Raw genomic sequence first — 25,637 nt, forward strand, 5'->3', positions numbered from 1 at the left:
CGAGAATGGAGGAGAAGAAACAGGTGAGCAAGAACTGCAGAGGTCGGGTTGTGATCTGAGTGCAAAAAGGCCTGGACATAAGGACATAAGGAATTTCTCCCCATTTCTCCAGTCATCAGCAATAGTTGCTTAAGTCAGTTAAAATTGCAAAGTTGAATGTTCCATTTGCAGGCCCGTTATCTAATTTGTACTGCGGCCAGACTGAATTGAAAAAAAGACAAGGCGCTTAGGGCAGACATCTTGCCTGAGGCCTAAGGTTTGCAGGTTTTTATGAGGCAGCCTAGCGGGCTGTCCTTTGGAATGGAAGACTGAGAATTTCCCATAACAGAGGGTAGGCTCTGGAGAACAATGAAAAGGAGACCATCCTGGACAGCCGGAGGGAGAAGATAAAAGGAGCGATTATCACCCCTGCCTTTTTCGTCCGGGAACCGGATCAAATGGTTTAGAGGCGACCCCCTAAGACCAGATGATCAGCGAGTGCCTGGCACATGCCTGAGCCTTTGGACCAAGCTTGGATTTTCCAACGGAGAAACCAAGAGAGGCCCTGAGGATTTTTCCCTGTTAACCGGGCTCCGGGAAACTTACAGGTAGGTGAGATGCGTGCACAGAGAGGCGACTGGAGGCTGAGGAGCTTCCTTTGTCCCACTGCTGTGGCCGGCTCTCCGGGGTGCAGGGGTAGGTCCACGGGGGAGGCAGACCTGAGCCCCTCCAGGGTTTCAGCACCAGATTAAAGTATCATTTGAACCCCCGGAGCGCGCCAACAAACAACACGAGGTGGTGTGGAGCAACACGCTGTTTTATTGGGCACCTGGGTGCAGACGGGCTGAGGCCTAAAATGGCGTCAGCACCAAATGAGGATGGGGCAGGGGTTTTATAGTGTCCTGTAAACAGGAAGTGTCCCATTCTGACCGGACTGCTATGTAGTACCTGAATGGCCTCTCTCCATCCTTCGGGGTAGGTGTCTCCCCGCCAGGGTAGGTGTCTCCCGGCCCCGGTACGTGTCTTCCGGGGGGTCCTCTTCCAGCTTCTGCTATCTTGCTGACGCACGCTGCTGGCGCAAGCGGCCTTGTACCTTGGGACTGGGCCTGAGGAGGGAGGAGTTATTCATCTGCTTAAGCTTTCAGGCCCCGGGGGAGAATCTTTCAGGCATAAAGTAACGAACACTAATAAATGATTTTTAAATTACCACTGTGATAAGGGCTACAGATTAGGAATACATAGAGAATGTATCAGGGAATTTTCTCTTAGTTTGTAGGGCACAGAAGCCTTCCAGGAGAAGTAACTTTGAAAGGCAGATGTGGAAGATGAAGAAAAGGCAGCACAGGAATGGGATGAGGCAGGGCTGTCCATGGCTGGACGGACTTCAGGAGGACCCATGTAGCTTTGGGAACAAGGGACAGAGTGGCAACAGATCTTGTTGGAATGTACCTTGAGACCCTATCACAGCAGGGAGGTAGCATAACCAGGTTTACATTTTTACTTTATTTATTTTTTGAGACAGGGTCTCACTCTCTCATCCAGGCTGGAGTGCAGTGGCACCATCATAGCTCATTGCAGCCTTGAACTCCTGGACTCAAGCTATGCTTCTACCTCACCCTCCCAAGTAGCCGGGACTACAGGCATGCTCCACCATGCCTGGCTAATTTTTTAATTTATTTTTTGTAGAGACAAGGTTTCACCATGTTGCCCAAGCTGGTCTTGAACTCCTGGCCTCAGTCTCCCGAAGTGCTGAGATTACAAGTGTGAGCCACCTTGCTGGCTGAAGTTTGTATTTTTAAAGGTGGCTCTGCTGCAGTGGGGTACAGAGGAGAGAAAAATGGGGTACAGAAGGATAATGGGGTGCAGGGGGAGGGGACAGTGGGGAACAATGGAGAAGATGGTGGGATGCTGGGGAGAGGGCAGCGCTGGGGGATTTCAGGTGAGTGTCAAGGCCACTGAGCTAGGACAGGTGAAATTCCAGCACAGAGCAGTTTGGAGGCAACCATATGGGTGAAGAAAAGCACAGAGATTTGAGAAGTATTTGGGTGGCAAGCTGGGAGGCAAACTCCCAGGTTTCTACGTGAACACAGGGGCGATGTCTTGGGGAGGAAGGAATATTGTAGCAGGAGTTCAGTGTGGAACATGCAGAGCGAAAGGGTAGCCGTGGCGGGACACAGCTGAACATGCAAATCCAAAGAACAGAGAGCTTTAAGCTGCTGGGAAAATGTTGGGGGTCTTGCCCTGTTGCTGTAATTGAAGTTGTCAGAGTACATGAGGTGGTCAGGGAAGAAAGCACTCACAAGTGGCTGGGCACAGTGGCTCACGCCTGTAATCCCAGCACTTTGGGAGGCCAAGGCGGTGGATCACTTGAGCCCTGGAGTTCGAGACCAGCCTGGGCAACATGGCAAAACCTCATCTGTATAAAAAGTACAAAAATTAGCTGGGTATGGTGGCGTGTGCCTGTAGTCCCAGCTACTCTGGAGGGTGAGGTGGAAGGATTGTTTGAGCCCAGGAGGCGGAGGATGCACCGAACCCTTGATCATGCCACTGTACTCCAGCCTGGGGTGACAGAGCAAAAACCTGTATTGAGATGGTTTGGCTCTGTGTGCCCACCCAAATCTCATCTCAATTTGTAATCCTCGTGTGTTGAGGGAGGAACCTGTAATCCCCATGGGTCGAAGGGGGCAGGTGATTGGATCGTGGGGGTGTCCCCATGATAAACAAAGGGTTGGAGAAATAAATGGGGAGTAGATATCACCTGTGCAGAGCTCCAAATGATTTACATAGATGATCTGTCCTTGAGGAGTGGGAGCATAACACTTCAGCCCTTAGGTATGGATTGTTTATAGTGACTGCCTCTCTATCTATATAGTGTGGAAAGGAGGAAAGAGTCACTGTATAATGGACAAATCTGACAACCATTACCTGAGGCAGGTGACCAAGGCCAACATCAACAATGATAAGTCAAGTTGACAGTTTGAACCCTTGAGAATGAAGTGCTGAGAAGGGCACTTTACCTCCGTGATCTTCCAACCCCAAACCTTCCTCCCTCAAAACTCTCATCTAACCATGAGAAAATCATCAGACAGACTGGGCAAAGTGGCTTATGCCGGTAATCCCAGCACTTTGGGAGGCTGAGGCAGGAGGATCACTTGAGCCCACGAGTTCCAGACCAGCCTGGGCAACATAGTGAGATCTCGTCTCTATTTAAAAAAAAGAAAAAAAGAAAATCATCAGACAAACTTTGATTGAGGGATATTTTACAAAATGTCACGATACCTCAAAACGATCAAGGTCATCAAAAACAAGAAAGTGTGAGAAACTGTCAGTCAAGGAGAGACTAAGGCGGCAGGACAGCTGGGTGCAAGGAGGCATCCTAGATCGATGTCCCAGAACAGTAAAGAGACGTGACGTGAAAACCGAGGAAATCCGAACAAAGCATGGCCTTTAGTTAATAACGTATCTATATTGATTTATTAATTATAACATGTACCCAACAAATACATTAATAAAATACTAATAATAGAAGAAACTGAGTGTAGAGTTTATGGGAACTCTCCGCATTATCTTACCAATTTTTCTGAATGTCTAAAGCTCTCTTCTAAAAACTAAAGTTTACTTTTTAAAAAACTGATGTGAAATTTTTCTATGGCATCCTAGCGTATCGTTTGGGATTCCCAAAGTGGGGAATTAATGAGATAATTTTAGTTTGGCGAATGGATGCAGCGTTAAAAACACTAAGTTATATATGAAAAGTTATTCTTTTCTTCCACTCTTCTGGTGAGATCACACAGTGAGCCTTCTTCAGTGCTGGGATGTCTTCGTGGCTGCTTTGACACTGACTAACCTCCATTATTCAATGAAGACAAACTCACAGACCCGGCTGCTTTGACACTGACTAACCTCCATTATTCAATGAAGACAAACTCACAGACCCGGCTGCTTTGACACTGACTAACCTCCATTATTCAATGAAGACAAACTCACAGACCCGGCTGGACTCCAGTGTCTACAGTTCAATAGCATTGCTTTGTTTTGAGTTCATCTTCAGGAACCTTTTTTTTTTTTTTAGACGGAGTCTCACTGTCTCCCAGGCTGGAGTGCAGTGGCTTGATCTCGGCTCACTGCAAGCTCTGCCTCCTGGGTTCATGCCATTCTCCTGCCTCAGCCTCCTGAGTAGCTGGGACTACAGGCACCTGCCACCATGCCCTGCTAATTTTTTTTTTTTTTTTTGTATTTTTAGTAGAGATGGGGTTTCACTGTGTTAACCAGGATGGTCTCAATCTCCTGACCTTGTGACCCGCCCGCCTCAGCCTCCCAAAGTGCTGAGATTACAGGTGTGAGCCACCACTCCTGGCCCTTAGACACCCTTTCTTTATGGCAAATGCTACCGGTTGTCCTTTTGTATGAACAATCTGAAGCTTTCTTTGAAGAACTTGATTACAGTTATTAAAAGGAAGAACATCAAGTATACTGGCTGACAATGGTTACTTTTACCTGAGCCCTGTGAGTGTGAATTAAAACAATCCTCCTACCCTTTGCGTCCTGGAAATGGCTTCCAGCTGATAACTTACAGGTCCAAATTAACTACCTGGAGAAGGTTTTATGATTCGTGGCTTACATCCTGTCCCTGAGTTAAAAATCTTTGCGTCGAGTTCCTCAAATCTCATCATGCCTCCCATTCCACTCCAAAAAAAAAAAAAAATAGCTACTAAGATTTAAAAAATAAATAAAAAATGACATACCTTTCTCACAATTTGTGGACAGAGGACAGACAGAACTCAGTCATCCCTCTGCTCACTGGGATAGATGCGTATCTGATGACTTCCTTTGGAAAGGCTCATCAGAAACTCGAAAGAATGCTACCCTTTGTCTCTTACCTACCTGTTACCTGGAAGCCTCTCCTCGCTTCGAGTTGTCCTGCCTTTCCAGGCTGAACCAATGAACATTTCACATGTGCTGGTTGATGTCCTATGCCTCCCTAAAATGTATAAACTGAGCTGTGCCCGATCACCTTGGCACATGTCATCAGGACCTCCTGAGGCTGTGTCATGGGTGTGTCCTCAACCTTGGCAAAATAAACTTCCTAATTGACTGAGACTCAGATACTCTTTGATTTACAAAACATTTATCAAAATTATGTCTGCCGCCGGGCGCGGTGGCTCAAGCCTGTAATCCCAGCACTTTGGGAGGCTGAGACGGGCGGATCACGAGGTCAGGAGATCGAGACCATCCTGGCTAACACGGTGAAACCCCGTCTCTACTAAAAAATACAAAAAAAAAACTAGCCGGGCGAGGTGGCGGGCGCCTGTAGTCCCAGCTACTCGGGAGGCTGAGGCAGGAGAATGGCGTAAACCCGGGAGGCGGAGCTTGCAGTGAGCTGAGATCCGGCCACAGCACTCCAGCCTGGGTGACAGAGCCAGACTCCGTCTCAAAAAAAAAAAAAAAAAAATTATGTCTGCCTCCACGGCCTTAATTTCAGTTGACACAGCAAAGAACTTCCCTTCCTCACATGACTTAGAGAGGGCTTGAAGATGCACCCTTGTTGACCTGGCATAAGACCACACACAGACCTTCCAAATTCTCACTCATTGTCCCACAAATGATTAGGCTGACTGCCTGTACTCACTGATCCATCAGAATAGAGTATTCGTTAGCCAAATTCTCCTCCCAGGCCCCTGATCCTGGACCCACCCTCAGCCTGGGGCAGCAGACAGCCCCTCCCAAGAACAGGCTGGAAGCCTGGTAAAACATTCTCTATCTACTCTCCATTCACCCCACCTCCCATCCCTCCCTTCATTAGGCTCCTCCCATTTCCCCACACTTCTTTCTTCCTAGCTTTAGTCACTCTTCCCTCTAGAAGAAAAACCCCTTTCTACGCAACCTTTGAGATGCTGGCAGATTTCACGGTGGGAGTGTTCTCCCTATTGAAATAGTCCCCCCTTCCTATTACAACAGCCCCTTCCCCTTCCTCTTGCAATAATCCTTTTCTAAAAAGTGACTCTTACCAAGTCTGGAGTTTTTTTTGTACTTGACACAGTACAGGTGGCATTCGCAGTGGCGATATGATGAAAGTGGTCTGTGAATAAATTAAGAATCAGAAATGCTGTAGTCGTAAGACAAAACAAGACAGTGGTTTGGGGAGATATCTTCCCATGTTCATTTTGAATCCTTGCTGTTTGGCTGGATGCTGTAATAATCATGAGCTCATGTCTTCGTCACACAGGCTCAAAAAAGCACCTGGATCTGGGAGGTGTTTAATAATATTCTGGGTGTGGTGGTGCAAGCCTGTAGTCCCAACTACTCAGGAGGCTGAAGTGGAAGGATAGTTTAAGCCCAGAGTTCAAGTCCAGCCTGGGTCACATTGCCAGACCTCATCTCAAAAATAAATAAACAGGCCAGGCTGGGCGCGGTGGCTCAAGCCTGTAATCCCAGCACTTTGGGAGGCCGAGACGGGTGGATCACGAGGTCAGGAGATCGAGACCATCCTGGCTAACACGGTGAAACCCCATCTCTACTAAAAAATACAAAAAACTAGCCGGGCGTGGTGGCGGCGCCTGTAGTCCCAGCTACTCGGGAGGCTGAGGCAGGAGAATGGCGTGAACCTGGGAGGCGGAGCTTGCAGTGAGCCGAGATCGCGCCACTGCACTCCAGCCTGGGCGACAGAGCGAGACTCCGTCTCAAAAAAAAAAAAAAAAAAAAAAAAAAAAACAGGCCAGGTGCCGTGGCAAATACCTGTAATCCCAGCACTTTGGAGGTGGAGGCGGGCAGATCACTTGAGCCCAGGAGTTCGAGACCAACCTGCATAATGTGTTGAAACCCAGTCTCTACTAAAAATTTAAAAAATTAGCTGGCCGTGGTGGTGAGCACCACGTAGTCAGCTACTGTAGTCAGCTACTCAGGAGGCTAAGGTGGGAGGATCGCTTGAGCCCAGGGAGTTGAGGCTGCAGTGAGCCATGATCATGCCCCTGCATTCCAGCCTGGGCAGTGAGAATGAGATTCCGTCTCAAAAATGAATAAATAAACATAAATAAACAAACGTGTCTAATCAACTCATCTATTTAACTAACATTGCGTATATTGCACATGTACTTTTCTTTCTTTATGTCTTCTTTTTCTTTTCTTTCTTTTTTTTTTCTTTTTTTTTTTGATACTAGTTCTCCCTCTGTCACCCAGGCTGGAGTGCAGCGGCATGTTCATGGCTTACTGCAACCTTGAACTCCTGGACTCAAGCAGTCCTCCCATCTCAGCCTCTGGACTACAGGTGTGTGCCACCACACCTGGCGAGTTAAAAAAATTTTTTTTGTAGAGATGAGGGTCTCGCTATGTTGCCCAGGCTGGCCTTGAACTCCTGGGCTCAAGTGATCCTCCTGCCTAGGCCTCTCAAAGCACTGGGATTATAGGCATGAGCCACCAGGCTCGGCAGACATCTTAATTTTTAGCCCACTGTGGCCCATGTGAGATGTCTGACTCCAGAATTGCAAGATAATAAATTTATTTTATTTATATTTATTTATTTATTTATTTATTTTGAGACGGAGTTTATTTTATTTATTTTTTTTTTTGAGACGGAGTCTCCCTCAGTGGCCCAGGCTGGAGTGCAGTGGCTGGATCTCAGCTCACTGCAAGCTCCGTCTCCTGGGTTCACGCCATTCTCCTGCCTCAGCCTCCCGAGTAGCTGGGACTACAGGCGCCCGCCACCTCACCCGGCTAGTTTTTTCTATTTTTTAGTAGAGACGGGGTTTCACCGTGTTAGCCAGGATGGTCTCGATCTCCTGACCTCGTGATCCACCTGTCTCGGCCTCCCAAAGTGCTGGGATTACAGGCTTGAGCCACCGCGCCCGGCTGAGACGGAGTTTCATTCTTGTTGCCCAGGCTGGAGTGCAGTGGCATGATCTCGGCTCACTGCAACCTCCACCTCCCGGGTTCAAGGGATTCTCCTGCTTCAGCCTCCCGAATAGCTGGGATTAGAGGCATGTGCCACCATGCCCGGCTAATTTTGTATTTTTAGTAGAGATGTTGTTTCTCCATGTTGGTCAGACTGGTCTCAAATTCCCTACCTCAGGTGATGTGCCCACCTCGGCTTCCCAAAGTGCTGGGATTACAGGCATGGGCCACCGTGCCCAGCCTAAATATATTTTATTTTAAACAATTAAATTTGTGGTAATTTTTATAGCACCAATAGGAAATTAATACAACACATAGCTATAGTTATATATGCTATATATACGTGCTATTGTATGTATAAAATATTTTGGGGAGATTCACATAGCAATGTTAACATCATTTCCTTTGGAAAATGGAACTGAAGGTCTAGGTGATAAAAGGTCACAGGGAGATTTTTCATGTTTTGGTTTGTCCTTTTGAATTCTGAAGGTTTTTAAAAATTTTTTTTAAATTTTTTTTTTGGAGACAGACTCTTGCTCTGTTGCAATGATGTGATTTCGGCTCACTGCAACCTCCACCTCCTGGGTTCAAATAATTATCCTGCCTCAGCCTCCCTAGTAGCTGGTATTACAGGCACACAACATCACGTCTGGCTAATTTTTATATTTTTAGTAAAGATGGGGTTTTGCCATGTTGACCAGGCTAGTCTTGAACTCCTGATCTCAAGTGATCTGCTTGCCTCGGCCTCCCAAAGTATTGGAATTACAAGCGTGAGCCACCGCGCCCAGCCTGAGTACTCTTTTTTTTTTTTTGGAGGTGGAGTCTCGCTCTGTCATCCAGGTTGGAGTGCAGTGGCGCCATCTCAGCTCACTGCAGCCTTGACCTCCCGGGTTCAAGCGATTCTCCTGCCTCAGCCTCCTGAGTAGCTGGGATTACAGGCACATGCCACCATACCTGGCTAATTTTTGTGTTTTTAGTAGAGATGGGGTTTCACTATGTTTGTCAGGCTGGTCTTGAACTCCTGAGCTCAGATAATCCACCTGTCTCGGCCTCCCAAAATGCTGGAATTACAGGCATGAGCCACAGTGCCCGGCCCCTGAGTACATTTTTAAACACTGAATTAAATTTTAAAACTTTTTTGTTGTTGAGAGGGAGTCTTGCTCTGTCGCCCAGGCCAGAGTGCAGTGACGTGATCTCAGCTCACTGCAACCTCCGCCTCCCGGGTTCAAGAAATTCTCCTGCCTCAGCCTCTGGAGTAGCTCGGACTACAGGCACATGCCACCACGCCTGGCTATTTTTTATTTTATTTTATTTTTATTTTTGTATTTTTAGTAGAGACAGGGTTTCACCATGCTGGCCAGGCTGGTCTCAAACTCCTGACCTAGTGATCCACCCACCTCAGCCTCCCAGATTGCTGGGATTACAGACGTGAGCCACCATGCCTAGCATGAAAACCTTTTTTATACAAAAATTAGCCGGGCATGGTGGCATGCACCTGTAATCCCAGTTACTGACTGAATGGAAATCAGCCTGACTCCCAGGCTGACAAAGGAGGATTCTTGAGTCTGGGAGTCCGGGGCCGCTGTGAGCTGAGATTGTGCCACTAATCTCCAGCCTGGGTGACAGAGCGAGACCTTGTTTCAAAACAAAAAAACCCACTTTCTTCTTGGTGGGTTTCTCTGTTGTATGTCCTAGGCAATCTCTAGCCCTTCAGCTTCACAGGGTAAATGTACTTAAATTGTCCTAGGCAATCTATCCCTTCAATGTTTTTTTTTTTTTTTTTTTTGAGATGGAGTCTTGCTCTGTGGCCCAGGCTGGAGTGCTGTGGCCGGATCTCAGCTCACTGCAAGCTCCGCCTCCCGGGTTCACGCCATTCTCCTGCCTCAGCCTCCCGAGTAGCTGGGACTACAGGCCCGCCACCTCGCCCGGCTAGTTTTTTGTATTTTTTTAGTAGAGACGGGGTTTCACTGTGTTAGCCAGGATGGTCTCGATCTCCTGACCTCGTGATCCGCCCGTCTCGGCCTCCCATAGTGCTGGGATGACAGGCTTGAGCCACCGCGCCCGGCTTATCCCTTCAATGTTAAAGCGAGAATGTACTCTTCCAGTGCTGTGGTTTGAATATGGCTTGTCCCCACAAAAACTCATGTTGAAACCTAATTCCCAATGTGGCAGTGTTGAGAAATCGGACCTTTAGGAGGTGATGGTACCATGAAGGCTCTGTTCTCGTGAATGAATTACTTATTCATGGATTACCTGATTAATGGGTTATCATAGGAATGGAGCTGGCAGCTTAATAAGTAAAGGAAGAGAGACCTGAGCTATCGCACTCAGCCCTCTTGCTTTGTGATGCCCTGCCCACCTCGTAACTCTGCAGTCTCCACTAGAAAGAAGGTCCTTACAAGGTGCAGCCCCCCACTCCATTCAGTTCAGTCTACTCCAGCTCACTCAACTCCTCTCCATTCCATTTCACTTATTCCGTTCTACTCCATTTGTTTCCATCCCACTGCATTCCGTTCTGTTCTATTCTAGTCTATTCTAGTCTGTTCTATTCCATTACACACCACTCCACTTCATTTTATCTTTTTCTATCCTATGCTACCCCTTTCTACTCCACTCTATTTCATTTTGCATATTCTATTCCATTTCCTTCTATACTATTTCATTTTATTCCACTCCATTCTATTATCCCCTCCCTTCCATTATACTTCACTCCCTTCATTTCACTCCATCCCATTTTATTCTATTCTTTCCATTCTCTTCCATTCTTTTTCATTTTACTCCACTCTATTCCACACCACTCCATTTCATTCTATTATATTCTATTCAATTATATTCTGTTTCACTCTACTCCGTGCCATTTTTTCCAATTTATTATATTTTATTCAATTTCATTCTTTTTGTTTGTTTTTTGTTGTTGTTGTTGTTTTTTTTTTTTTTTTTTTTTTTTTTTTTTTTTTTTTTTTTTTTGAGATGGAGTCTCACTCTGTCGCCAGGCTGGAGTGCTGTGGTGCGATCTTGGCTCACTGAAACCTCTGCCTCCTGGGTTCAAGTGATTCTCCTGCCTCAGCCTCCCGAGTTGCTGGGATTACAGGCACCTGCCACCACGCCTGGCTAATTTTTATATTTTTAGTAGAGACGGGGTTTCACCATGTTGGTCAGGCTGGTCTCGAACTCCTGACCTCGTGCTCTGCCCACCTCGGCCTCCCAAAGTGCTGGGATTACAGGCGTGAACCACTGTACCTGGCCGATTTCATTCTTTTCAATTCCCTTCCACTGCATTCTGTTACATTCTATGCCATTCCACTCCACTCTATTCTACTCCACTGTATTCTACTCCACTCCTTTGTATTCTAGCTTATTATGTTCAATTATATTCTGTTTTATACCACTCCATTCCATTTTATTTCAATTTATTCTAGTCTAGTCTATTTCATTTTACTCCATTCCATTCTACTCTATTCTACTCTTATATTCCACTCCACTCCACTTCATTCTTATTCCATTCCATTCTATTTCATTACGCTCCATTGTATTCCACTCCACTCAACACCATTCTGTTCAATTCAGTTGTCTTTCACTATACTTCACTTGCCTTCATTCCATTCCATTCTGTTTTCCATTCCACTCCATTCCATCCTATTCAATTCTATTTCATTCTATCTTACTGTATTCCATTACACTTTAATTGATTCTAATATATTCCTTTCCACTTCATTCTATTCTATTTCTTTCCACTGTATTCTATTCCATTCATTTCCAGTCCATTCTATTTTCACTTCGTTCTATACTATTTCTTTCCACTGTATTCCATTCCATTCATTTCCACTCCATTCTATTTCCACTTCATTCTATTATTCTATTTCCACTGCATTCCATTCCATTCATTTCCACTCCATTCTATTTCCACTTCATTCTATTCTATTTCTTTCCACTGTATTCCATTCCGTTCATTTCCACTCCATTCTATTTCCACTTCATTCTATTCTATTTCTTTCCACTGTATTCCATTCCATTCATTTCCACTCCACTCCCTTGACTTCATTGCACTCCATTCCTTCCCACTCTATTGTACTCCACTTCACCCCATTCCACTTACTCCATTCCATTATATTTCAGTCTAGTCAACTCTATTCTGCTTTATTTCACTCCTGTCCTACTCCATTCCATTCCACTCCATTCTGTTTCATTTCACTCCACTCCTATTCTATTTCCTTCAGCTCTGTTCTATTCCACTTCACACCATTCTGTTCAATTCAGTTTAATCCAATTCTATTCTTTCTATTCTATTCCATTACATTCTCTCTACTTGTCTCCTATTCTATTCCACTCGCTTTTTTTTTTTTTTTTTTTTTTTTTTTGAGGTGGAGTCTTGCTCTGTCACCTAGGCTGGAAGCCAGTGGCACGATCTTGGCTCACTGCAACCTCTGCCCCCCAGGTTCAAGGGATTCTCTTGCCTCAGTCTCCTGAATAGCTGGGATTACAGGCATGTGCCACCATGCCCGGCTAATTTTTGTATTTTTAGTAGAGATGGGGTTTCACCATGTTGGTCAGGTTGGTCTCAAAGTCTTGGCCTCAAGTGATCCACCCACCTCAGTCTCCCATATAGAATGGAAATAGTTCCATAGTGGACATCCTACATCACAGGCTACCATGTCCCTGCAGAACAGTAGGATTTAGCTAGCTATGGTCCTATAGGGGAGAGCCGTTAGCTATTCTACATAACCAACAGTATGCAGCCTATAGCATTCACAAGAAGCATGGCAACTCCTGTTGGAGTGGCTTCTCCTATTCAGAGACTGCATAGTCACAAGGCATATTTACCTAGACCCAACACTTTTTCAGTCATGATTCATCCTTGCCCTGATTCTAAGTAAATCAAAGATGTTTAAACCTCCCTGTATCCTGAGTTGGTAATAATTAACCAGGTTACCACATTAGTTCAACATACTGACAAGAAAACATAAAAAAGGCATATAATTACTTGGCCTACACACCTTACGATGTGGGGACCATCTTCTGTTCTCCTCTGAGGACTTCCACCAGCTGAAGAAACCATGAGACATCCCACAGCAATCCCCTCCTTTCCATTGCAGACAGTGCTAAAAGCACTCCAGGCCTTCAAGCCTGCTGAGCTGTTCTTGGTGTGGTCCTCATAAGCTTGCCTGCCAACTGCACAGCTCTCTCGGAGGAGTCCTCCTCCATGTCACTATTATTAGATAACTGTTATGAGCTGCTTTTCTCCATGTGAATCATCCACATTTTTGCCTATGGGAGAAAATTTACCCCATACCCCTAAGGACTGATGGATATATTCAGCTAAATAAGACTTCCGAGACATTAAAAATTTTCAAAGGCGTGATTATTAATCTCAAATGAATAAGTGTAAACTAAACAAAAATAAAATTATTTTTATGTAACACAAAATACTTTTAAAATAGAGTAAATATTAGTCATAAAGAAATCCTTAATTGTTTAAAAAATAGCAATATTGGCCAGGCACGGTGGCTGAAGCCTGTAATCTCAGCACTTTGGGGGGCTGAGATGGGCGGATCACAAGGTCAGGAGATTGAGACCATCCTGGCTAACACGGTGAAACCCCGTCTCTACTAAAAAATACAAAAAACTAGCTGGGCGAGTTGGCGGGCGCCTGTAGTCCCAGCTACTCGGGAGGCTGAGGCAGGAGAATGGCGTAAACCCGGGAGGCGGAGCTTGCAGTGAGCTGAGATCCAGCCACTGCACTCCAGCCTGGGTGACAGAGCGAGACTCTGTCTCAAAAAAAAAAAAAAAAAAATTGCAATATTATAAAATTGGTCTTTTTGAAAAAAGAAAAAAAGGGAAACTTCCAAACTTAAAAAAAAATTTACCCTTTATTGATATGTAATAGATGTATATATTTTTGGGGTACATGTGATAATTGGATACATTTATATAATCAAATTCCAAATATGTTTTATGAAGTAAATAGAACATTGGTACCAAATACTAACAAAGACGATATCAAAAGAAAAAAACAGCAGATCATTCATATTTATTAACATCAATGAAAAAACCTTTTATAAAATATTATAAATGTAAACCATGAGCTTATTAAAAATAATAGACTTTCCAGAGAAAGAGATTAACCAGTCTAGAAAAAGAAAAATAGATCCACTTGAAAAACGAATAAATGTATGGTGATATCTAAAGCAATGGGGGAAGACATATTAAGACAAGTCATGTGGGAATAACTAGATAGTAATATGGATAAGAATAAACCTTAAATAATTTTATAAACCATAAAAGTAAATGCATGCAAATAGCAAAGTTTCCATATATTCCACTCTAATTTTTTTTTTAAATGCCAGAATAAAATGCATAGATGAATCATTGTATAAATGGGAGCATGGAAAACTTTCTCACTATGTCTCACATCCTGAAATAATGAAGGAAAATATTAATATATTTGACTACATAGAGTTTTTAAACTAATCTGCTTAGTAATATTAAGCATAAGTCACATTTAAGTGTAGTAAAACTAAATATAGGTAAACATAAGTAAAAATTAAGCATGAAGCAAAATTAAGGGAAGGGCAGAGAAAGATGGCAGAAGGCTCCACTAATCATTCTCCCTGCAAGGACACCAGTTTAACAACTATCTACAAAAAAAGCACCTTTATAAGAACTGAAAATCAAGTGTGACAGTACCTGGTTTTAACTTCCTATTGCTGCAAGAGGCATGAAGAGGTAGGAAAAACAGTATTGAATCACAAACACCGTCCCTGCCCCGTTCCCAAGCAGCTGTGGCATGGTGCGAAGAGTGATTCTGTGCACTGGGGAGAGGCAAGTGCAACAATTGTGAGGCATTGAACTCAGTGCTGCCCTGTTAGAGCAGAAAACAAAAAGGGACAAAACTCAGCTGATGCCCATCAATGGAAGGTTACATAAATAAGTTCTAGCCAGAGGGAAATCACCAATCCCAGCAGTCAGAACCTGCAAGCCTCACCGCCACAGGCTAAAGTGCTCCAGGGCCCTAAATATACTTGAAAGGCAATCTAGGCTTCAAGGGCTGCAACTCCTAGGCAAGTTCCAGTGCTGAACTGGGCTCATAGCCAGTGGGCTGTGGGGGCACAAGACCTACTGAGACACCAGCTGGAGCAATTAAAGGAGTGCTGGCATTACCCCTTCCCTACACCCAGGCTGCAGAGTTTGTAGTTCTAAAAAAGAATACTTACTTCCACTTGAGGAGAGGAAAGGGAAGAGTGGGAGGACTTTGTCTTGCACCCTGGATACCAACTCAACCACAGTAGAATAGGGTACCAGTCACAGTTGTGAGGCCCCCTTTCCAAGGCTTGGCTCCTGGACATTTCTAGACACACATGGGTTCAGAAGGGAACCCAGTACCTTGAAAGGAAGAACACAGCCCTGCCAGGAATCATCACCTGCTAACTGAAGAGCCCTTGGGCCCTGAATAAGAAGCAGTGATACCCAGGCAGTATGTCATGGTGAGATTCTGAGATGTTCTGGCTTTAGGTGAGGCTCAGCACATTACCATCTGTGTGGCTAAGGGGCAAGACTCCTGCTTGAGAAAAGCAGAGGGAAAAGTAAAGGGGACTTTATTTTGCACCTTAGGTATCAGGTTGGGCACAGGGGAGTAGAGCACCACGCAAGCTCTTGGGGTCCTCAATTCAAGGACTTGGCTTTTTTATGGTGATATGGCTTGGATCTGTGTCCTCACCCAAATCTCATGTTCAGTTGTAATTCCTAAAGTTGGAGGTGGAGCCTGGTGAGAGGTGACTAGATCGTGGGGGCAGTTTCTCATGAATAATTTAACACTATCCCCCGTTGGTATTGTCATCACAATAGTGAGTGAGTTCTCATGAGATCTGGTTATTTAAAAGCATGTAGCCTCTCCCCCATCTTTCTCTTGCTGCTATGGCCATGTGACATGCCTGTTCCCCCTTCATCTTCCACCATGACTGTATGTTTCCTGAGGCCTCCCCAGAAGCTGAGTAGCTGCCAGCATCATGCTTCCTGTACAGTCTGTGGAACCCTGAGCCAATTGAGACTCTTTTTATTATACATTAACCAGTTTCAGATATTTGTTTATGGCAATGCAAGAACAGCCCAATACAGAAAATTGGTACTGAGGAGTGGGGCATTGCTATAAAGATACCTGAAAATGTGAAATGACTTTGAAACTGGGTAACAGACAGAAGTTGGAAGAGTTTGTAGGGTTCAGAAGAAGACAGGAAGATGATGGAAAGTTTGGAATATCCTACAGATTGGTTAAATGGTTGTGTCCAAAGTGCTGATAGTGATAGGGACATGAAAGTCCAGGCTGTCAGATGGAAATGAGGAGCTTATTAAGAAATGGAGCAAAGGTCACTATCTTCATGCCGTAGCAAAGAACTTGGCTGCTTTGTGTATCTGCCCTAGAAATTTGTGGAGCTTTGAACTTGAGAATGATGATTTAGTGTATCTGGTGGTAGATATTTCTGAACAACAAAACATTCAAGAAGTAGAGTGGCTGCTTCCAAAAACCTGTGCTCATATGCATGAGCAAAGAAATGATCTAAAGTTAGAATTTATATTTAAAGGGGATGCAGAGCGTAACAGTTTGGAAAATTTGCAGCATGGTCATGTGGTAAACAAGAAAAGCCCCAAAACTGGCTAGCCATATGCAGAAAACTGAAACTGGACCCCTTCCTTACACCTTATATAAAAATTAACTCAAGATGGATTAAAGACTTACATGTAAAACCCAAAACCAGAAAAACCCTAAAAAAAAACCATTTAGGACATAGGCATGGGCAAAGACTTCATGACTAAAACACCAAAAACAATTGCAACAAGAGCCAAAATTTACAAATGGGATCTAATTAAACTAAACAGCTTCTGCACAGCAAAAGAAACTATCATCAGAGTGAACAGACATCTTACAGAATGGGAGAAGATTTTTGCAATCTACCCACCTGACAAAGGTTTAATATCCAGAATCTACAAGGAGCTTAAACAAATCTACAAGAAAAAAACAAGCCCATCAAAAAGTGGGCAAAGCATATGAACAGACACTTCTCAAAAGAAGACATTTATGTGGCCAACAAACAAGGAAAGCTCAACATCACTGATCATCAGAGAAATGCAAATCAAAACCATAATGAGATACCATCTCATGCCAGTAAGAATGGCAATTTTTAAAAAGTCAGGAAACAACGGATGTCGTAGAGGATGTGGAGAAATAGGAACGGTTTTACACTGTTGGTGGGAGTGTAAATTAGCTCAACCATTATGAAAAACAGTATGGTGATTCCTCAAGGATGCAGAACCAGAAATACCATTTGACCCAGCAATCGCATTACTGGGTATATACCCAAAGGAATATAAATCACTGTACTATAAAGACACATGCACACATATGCTTATTGCAGCACTGTTTACAATAGCAAAGACATAGATCAAACCCAAATGCCCATCAATGATAGACTGGATAAAGAAAATGTGGCACATACACACCATAGAATACTGTGCTGCCATAAAAAGGAATGAGATAATGTCCTTTGCAGGGACATGGATGAAGCTGGAAGCCATCATCCTCAGCAAACTGACACACAGGAAGAGAAAACCAAACACTGCATGTTCTCACTCATAAGTGGGAGTTGAACAATGAGAACACATGGACACAGAGCGGACACACACCAGGGCCTGCTGGGGGCTGTGGGGTGAGGGGAGGGAACTTAGAAGATGGGTCAATAGGTGCAGCAAACCACCATGACACACGTATATCTATGTAACAAACCTGCACATTCTGCATGTGTATTCCTTTTTTTTTTTTTAAAGAAGAAATCAAAACAGAAAAGTCCATTTTCAGGGGAGAAATTCAAGCATGCTATAGAAATTTGCATAAGTAAAAATGAGTCAAGTGCTGATAGCTAAGACGATAGGGAAAAGGCCTCAAAAGCATTTCAGAGACTTGGCAAGAGGCTCTCCCATCACAGGCCCAGAGGCCTAGGAGGGAAAAATGATTTTATGGACCATGACCAGGGCTCACCCTGCACGGCCTTGAAACACAACTCCCTGCATCCCAGCCATTCCAGCTCTAGCCTTGGCTCAAAAAGGCCCAGGCACAGTTCAGGCCACTGCTTCAGAGGGTGCAAGCTGTAAGTCTGGTGGCTTCCACGTGGTGTTAAGCCTGTTGGTGTACAGAATACAAGAGTTGAGGCCTGGAAGCCTCCGCCCAGATTTCAGAGAATATATGGGAAAGCCTGGGTATTTAGGTAGAAGCCTGCTACAGAGGCAGATCCCACATGGGGAACCTCTACTAGGGCAGTGTGGAGGGGAAATGTGCAGCCCCCACACAGAGTCCCCTCCAGGGCACTGCCTAGTGGAGTTGTAAGAAGGGGGCCACCGTCCTGTAGACCCTGGAATGGTAGATCCACTGGCAGCTTGCTCCCTGCATCTGGAAAAGCTGCAGGCAATCAACACCAGTTCATGAGATCAGCCACTGGGGGCAAACCCTGCAAAGTCACAGGTGGAGCTGCCCAGGGTCTTGGGAGCCCATCCGTTGCACCAGTGTGCTACGGATTTGAGACATAAAGTCAAAAGAGATTATTTTGGAGCTTTAAGATTTATGACTGCCCTGCTGGGTTTCAAACTTGCATGGGGCAAGGAGCCCCTTTCTTTTGGCCAATGTCTCCCTTTTACAAAAGGAGTATTTACCCAATGCCTATATCCCCATTGTATCTTGGGAGTAACTAACTTCTTTTTGATTTTACAAGTTCATAGGTGGAAGAGGCTTGCTTTGCCACAGATGAGAATTTGGACTTTGGACTTTTGAGTTAATGCTGGGATGAGTTTAGACTTTGGGGCACTGTTGGGAAGGCATGATTATGTTTTGCAATGTAAGAATAAATTAACACAGATGGCATTTCTGGATGTGCCCTGGACCAGAGGGGAGCCTGTTGCCCTGAAGGGTGAGTCTAAGTCAGGCAAAATTTACCACAAGCTGAATGGAGAGCCCTTGGGCCTTCAGGGAACATCAGTGGCAGTCTTGCAGTACTGCCCATAGGCCAGTGGCAGTGGCCATGGGGTGAGGTTCCTCTGCCTTTGGAAAAGAGAGGAAGAGTGGGAAGGACTACATCTTGTGGCTGGAGTGCTAGCTCAGCTGCAGAACAATTTCACACTAGGTAGTCTTCTAAGGTTTTTGACATTAGTTCCTGCCTCCCAGACAGCACCTCTGGACATGTCCCTGGCCTGGAGGAGCTCACCACGCTGAAGGAACAAACACAGGCTTGGCTGACGTTGCCACATGCTGATTGTGGAGCCCCAGAGCTTTGAGCAGACAAAGGCTGTAGCAAGAAAGGGGTTACAGCAGGCCTTGGGTAAGACCCAGTTGTGGGCTTGTTTTGGGACTGACCGAGCACAGCTTTAGAAGTGGTGGCCATAGGGGTACTTGTGTCACTTCACTGCCAGCTCCAGGTGGCTCAGAACAGAGAGAGACTGTTTAGAAGAAAGTAAGAAAAGAAAACCAGAGTCTTTGCCTTGTAAATCAGAGAATTCTTCCAGATCTCGTGCAAGACCATCAAGGCAGTACTTCCATGAGTCTGCAAGAACCACAGCATTAGTGGGCTTAGGGTGCCCCCTAAAGCAGATACAACTTAGATCATAACACCCAAGTCCTTTGGAATATCTGAAAAGCCTTCCCAAGAAGAATGGGAACAAACAAGCCCAGACTATAAAGATTACAATAAATACCTAATTATTTAATGTCTAGGCACAGACAAACATTTACAAGTATCAAGATCATCCAGGAAAACATGACCTCACCAAATGAACTAAGTAAGGCAACAGAGATCAATCCTGGAGAAACAGAGATATGTGGCCTTTCAGACAGAGAATTCAAAATAGATGTGTTAAAGGAATGCAAAGAAATTCAAGATAATACAGAAAAGGAATTCAGAATTCTATCAGATAAATTTAATAAAGCGGTTGAAATAATTAAAAAGAATCAAGCAGAAATCCTAGAAGTGAAAAATGCACTTGGCATACTAAAACATGCATTTGAGTTTGTTAATAGCAGAATTGATCAAGCAGAAGAAAGAATTAGTGAGCATAAAGACAGGCTGTTTTAAAATATGCAGTCAGAGAAGACTAAAGAAAAAAAGAATAAAAAAGAATGAGGCACGTCTGTAAGATCTAGAAAATAGCCTCAAAAAGGCAAATCTGAGAATTGTTGGCTATAAAGAGGAGGTAGAGAAAGATAGAGGTAGAAAGTTTATACAGAGAAACAACACAGAACTCCCCAAACCTAGAGAAACATATCAGTATCCAACTAAAGAAGGTTACGTATTAGAACATCAAGCAGACTTAACCCAAAGAAGACTACCTCAAGGCATTTAATAATCAAACTCCCAAAGGTCAACAATAAAGAAAGGATCCTAAAAGAAGCAAGAGAAAAGAAACAACACTCAATAGAGCTTCAATATGTCTGGCAGCAGACTTTTTAGTGGAAATCTTATAAGCCAGAAGAGAATGGCATGATTTATTTAATGTGCTGAACAAGAAGGAAAAAAAAAAAAAAAACGACTTTTATCCCAGAGTAGTATATCTGGCAAAGATATCCTTCAAATATCTGAAGAATATTTGGGAGGGAGAAATACGACTTTCCCAGACAAACAAAAGCTAAGAGATTTCATCAACACCAGAACTGTCCTCCAAGAAATGCCAAAGGGATTACTTCAATCAGAAAGAAAAGAATGTGGCCGGGCACAGTGGCTCACACCTGTAATCCTTGCACTTTGGGAGGCCAAGGTGAGTGGATCACCTGAAGTCAGGAGTTCAAGACTAGCCTGGCCAACATGGTGAAACCCCATCTCTACTAAAAATACAAAAAGTAGCTGGATGTGGTGGTGGGCACCTGTAATCCCAGCTACTCTGGAGGCTGAGGCGGGAGAATTGCTTGAACCCAGGAGGTGGAGGAGGTTGCAGTGAGCAGAGATCATACCACAAAGAAGGAAGGAAGGAAGGGAGGGAGGGAGGGAGGGAGGGAGGGAGGGAGGAAGGTAGGTTAAGGGGCAATAAGAAATCATCTGAAGGCACAAAACTTAATAGTAAATACACAAAGAAGCACAGAATATTATAACACTGTTACTGTGGTGTGTAAATTACTATTTTTAAACATTTATTTATTTTTACTAGAAAGTCAAGAACAATGTGTAAATTATTCTTAAGAAGAAAAATTAAATGATGTCCCAGCACCTACATAGCACCAGCCTCTCCCCAACAGTCTCCCCAGCAAAAAGGGCCTCCCAGACCATACTATTGTTGGTGAGTTGTTTTGTCTTCATATATAGGATGGACTTCATATTCTCATTTTCAGTGGTTGTAACATGGATAAACAACCCTCTATTGGTATGGTTCCATATGCTTTTGTTCAATAGCTATGCCACAATTAGTCCTTTAGTCTTAATCTATGCTGATAAGCAAATATTCAAGATTGTTTAGACTCTTTGGAGGAGAATAATTAAGGTTTATCAAAAGTGATGAAAATTTACAACTAGAAATGCATTTGATAGTCCCTCAAATAGTTTTACATGTTGCATAGGGTATTTCTCTGAATACATTCATTCAAGGTTATTACTAACCCTGTGTTGTATCAATTATAACAATCTTTGTAATATGATTAATATGATTAGCAAATGCAATTGAGTAAATTGTGCACATCAATCATATGTCTATAAGGATTTTGTTTCTTTGCTTTCTTTCTTTTTTTTTTTTGAGACGGAGTCTTGCTCTGTCACCCAGGCTGGAGTGCGGTGGCTCCATCTCGGCTCACTGCAAGCTCCACCTCCCAGGTTCCCACCATTCTCCTGCCTCAGCCTCCCGAGTAGCTGGGACTACAGGCACCCGCCACCACACTCGGCTAGTTTTTTGTATTTTTAGTAGAGACAGGGTTTCACTGTATTAGCCAGGATGGTCTCGATGTCCTGACCTCATGATCCACCCGCCTCGGCCTCCCAAAGTTCTAGGATTACAGACATGAGCCACCGCGACTGGCCACACTATTCTCGATTGTATATAAATATCCCGTTTTATTTGTCACACTTTTTTGATCTCCCATATGTATCTCTAATTCCCAACTTTGTTATTTCTTTGTTTTTATTTTTACTTATTTATATATATATATATATATATATATATATATTTTTTTTTTTTTTTTTTTTTTTTTTTTTTTGAGACAGGATTTCTCTCTGTGCCCCAGCCTGGGGTGCAGTGGCACAATCATGTCTCACTGCTCCCTCGACCTCCTGGACTCAAATGGTCCTCCCACCTCAGCCTTTGAATAGCTGGGATTACAGGCACACGCCACCACACCTGGCTAATTAAAAACATTTTTTTGTAGAGACAGGGTCTCACTATGTTGCTGAGGCTGGTCTCAAACTCCTCGGGCTCAAGTACTCCTCCTGCCTCGGCCTCTCAAAGTGTTGGATTATAGGTATGAGCCATCCTTCCTGATCTGATTTTATCATTTCTATAAAATTCAAAGTCTTTATTTCAAATATTGTATCTTTGTTTTCCCTCTTCTCTACTTTTGAATTTTCAACATGATTTAAATTAGACCTGCTCATTTGATTATTTGTATCTCCTAATCTCTTTCATATATTTTAGATCTCTCCGCTTTCTCAGCTGCATTCTAAATATTTTATTCAGCCAAGTAGCTTAGTTATCATTTTACCTGAAGTCTGTATCAACTGCCATTTAACAATTCAATTTATTTTCATGGCTTTGATGCCAGTTTATTTCTTCTTTATATTTTTATGTTGATACATAATATGTGTACATATTTATGTCATATGTATAATATTTTGTTACATGCATACAATGTATAATGATCAAGTTGGTGTATAGGGTATTCATCAACTCAAATTTTTATTTTTAATTTTACAAAAATTTTTTGGAGATAGGTTTTTGGAGATAGGTTTTTTGGAGATAGGAGATAGAGTGAAACCCTATCTGGAGTTTCACTCCAGATAGTGGAGCCTGCACTCCAGGCTGGAGTGCAGTAGTGTAATCATGGCTCACTGTAGTCTCAACCACCTGGGCTGAAGAAATTTTCCCACCTCAGCCTCCTAAGTAACTGGGACTGCAGGCGCATACCACCACACCTGGCTGATTATTATTTTTTTTTTGTAGAGGGGATATCACTCTTGCTCAGGCTAGTCTCAAAATCCTGGCCTCAAATATCCCACTCCCTTGACCTCCCAAAGTGCTGGGATTATAGGAATGAGCTAGAGTGTCCAGCCTGTTTATTATTTCTATGTGTTTGAAACCTTTCAGTTCTCTATTCAAGCTATTTTGAAATATACAATACATTGTAATATATAGTCAGTTACTCTGCTATCAAATAATAAAACATTTCTTTTATCTAACTGTATGTTTGTGCCCATTAAAACCTCTCTTCTTCCATCAGCACCCATCTACACATACTTCTCAGTCTCTGGTAGCTATCATTTTTCTCTCTATCTCCATGAGATCAACTTTTTTTGCTCCCACATATAAGTGAAACTATTCAATATTTGTCCTTCTGTGCCTGGCATATATCACTTAACATAATGACATCCATTTATATCCATGTTGCTGCAAATAACAAAATTTCATTTTTTTTAAAGGCATAATAGTAGTGTATTGTGCACATACACTACATTTTCATTCATTGATGGACAATTTGGTTGATCTCATGTCTTTGCTATTGTAAATACTGTTGTGATAAACATGCAAATGTAGGCATCCCTTTGATAGATGGATTTCCTTTTCTTTCGATAAATACCCAGTAGTGGGATTGCTAGATGCTATGGTAGTTTTCTTTTTTTTTTTTTTTCTTCTTTTTTTTTTTTTTAGAAATCTCTATACTCTTTTTCCATAGTGGCTGTACTGACTTACATTGTCACCAACAGTATATGTTTTATTTTCTCCACATTCTTGCCAACATCTCTTATGTTTTCCTTTTAATAATAGTCATTTTAACTGGGGTAAGATGATATCTCATTCTGGTTTTGATTTATATTTCCCTTGTGACTGGTAATGTTGAGCATTAAAAAAAAACCTGTGGCCGGGCGCGGTGGCTCAAGCCTGTAATCCCAGCACTTTGGGAGGCCGAGACGGGCGGATCACGAGGTCAGGAGATCGAGACCATCCTGGCTAACACGGTGAAACCCCATCTCTACTAAAAAATACAAAAAACTAGCCGGGCGAGGTGGCGGGCGCCTGTAGTCCCAGCTACTCGGGAGGCTGAGGTAGGAGAATGGCGTGAACCCGGGAGGCGGAGCTTGCAGTGAGCTGAGAACCGGCCACTGCACTCCAGCCTGAACGGCAGAGCGAGACTCCGTCTCAAAAAAAAAAAAAAAAAAAAAAAAAAAAAAAAAAAAAAACCTGTTAGCCATTTGCACTTCTTCTTTTGAAAAATGTCTATTTATGTTCTTTGTGCACTTTTTAATGTGATTGATTTTTACTATTTGAGTATATTTTGGATGTTAGTTCTTTGTCAGATGAATAGTTTGCGAATATTTTCTCCCATTCAACAAGTTGTTTCTTTGCTACATTGATTGTTTTCTCTGCTTTGTAGGTTTTTTATTTAATAATATTTTCCCATTTGTCTGCTTTTGTTTTTGTTTTCATTGTGTGTGTTTTTGATGTCTTAGCCATAAAATATTTGCCTAAACTAATGTTCTGAAGTGTTTTCTGTGTATTTTTATCTAATAGTTTTATAGTTTCAGGTCTTATGTATAAGTTCATAATTCATCTTCAGTTGATTTTTGTTTATGGTGAGAAATAGGGGTCCAGTGTCATACTTTTGCATGTAGATATCCAGTTTTCCCAGCACCATTAATTGAAAATAATGTCCAACACCCAGTGTATGTTCTTGGAGCCTTTGTAGAAAACCAGTTGGCTGTAAATACATGGATTTATTTCTCAGTTCTATAGTCTGTTCCATTGGACTATGTGTCTCTTTTAAACTCAATACCATGCTATTGTTGTTACTTTTGCCTTTTAATATATTTTATTTACTTTTCTTTTTCTCTTTTTCTTTTGCTTTTAATTTTTGTGGGTACATAGTAGGTATACATATTTATGGGGTACATGAGATGGGGTGTGATACAGGCATGCAATGTGAAATAATCACAGCATAGAGAACGGGGCATCCGTCCCCTCAAGCATTTATCCTTTGAATCACAAACAACCCAATTACACCCTTTAAATTATTTTAAAATGTACAATTAAATTATTATTGACTATAGCCACCCTGTTGTGGCATCAAATAGTAGGTCTTATTCATTGCTTCTAATTATTTTTTGTATCCATTAACAATCCTCACCTCCCCCCAACACACATCCCTCAGTGACCCTTCCAGTCTCTGGAAACCATCCTTCGACTCTCTATCTCCATGGATTCAATTGTTGTGATTTTTAGATCGCACAAATAAGTGAGAACATATGACATTTAGCTCTCTGTGCCTGGATTATTTAATTAAACATAATGATGTCCAGTTCCATTCATGTTGTTGCAAAGGACTGGATCTCATTCTTTTTTTTTTTTTTTTTTTTTTTTTTTTTTTGGTTAATAATACTCCATTGTGTATATGTACCATGTTTTTTTTTTTTTTTTTTTTTTTTTTTTTTGAGACGGAGTGTCGCTCTGTCGCCCAGGCTGGAGTGCAGTGGCCAGATCTCAGCTCACTGCAAGCTCCTCCGCCTCCCGGGTTCCCGCCATTCTCCTGCCTCAGCCTCCCGAGTAGCTGG

At 43.0% G+C, this 25,637-nt stretch overlaps 1 long non-coding RNA gene across 2 annotated transcripts in view; it reads right to left on the minus strand.

The window, feature by feature from the left end:
- Positions 1–785: 785 nt before the first annotated feature.
- The window catches only part of LOC105474724 (uncharacterized), a 51,222-nt gene continuing 26,370 nt past the window's right edge, over positions 786–25,637 (minus strand). The window contains exons 1-3 of one of the 2 annotated variants that reach the window (XR_011610001.1): positions 12,861–13,161; positions 5,988–6,058; positions 786–1,085 (exon numbers count right to left, since the gene is read on the minus strand). This is a non-coding gene — a long non-coding RNA (uncharacterized lncRNA). Of the gene's footprint in view, positions 1,086–5,987; positions 6,059–12,860; positions 13,162–25,637 lie in introns of those variants that run through there. The other variant, XR_982936.3, reaches the window with a different exon arrangement.

This window comes from Macaca nemestrina, chromosome 1 (assembly GCF_043159975.1).
Source record: "Macaca nemestrina isolate mMacNem1 chromosome 1, mMacNem.hap1, whole genome shotgun sequence".
Lineage (NCBI taxonomy): Eukaryota > Metazoa > Chordata > Mammalia > Primates > Cercopithecidae > Macaca > Macaca nemestrina.